Raw genomic sequence first — 374 nt, forward strand, 5'->3', positions numbered from 1 at the left:
ATAGCCGACGACATCACTGACGGATTATTTCGTCAGTGAAACCGTCAGAAAAAGTTAATATATACCTCTCTACCGACCCTCTCCTCCCCTATTTCTCCTTCTTCTTCCTAATCCCAACTCTCGCCATCTGCAAACAACTAGCCCCCCCACCCCCCAAACAAAAATCTCCCTCATCTCAACATAACAAGTTATATTTCTTGAAATTTTATGGTCACAGTATCCATGTTCTGATTTACCAATGGATTTTATCATTTTTTCTAAGTAATTCTATCTTTTTAAATTTTAACATTTAAATGTCAATTTTTTTTTTAGTATATGTATTTTGTTAGTAGATATACATGTTTTATTGTTATTTCTCAAACAAACTTGTAGTA

Source organism: Populus euphratica, unplaced genomic scaffold (genome assembly GCF_000495115.2).
Source record: "Populus euphratica unplaced genomic scaffold, PopEup_1.0 scaffold1929.1, whole genome shotgun sequence".
Lineage (NCBI taxonomy): Eukaryota > Viridiplantae > Streptophyta > Magnoliopsida > Malpighiales > Salicaceae > Populus > Populus euphratica.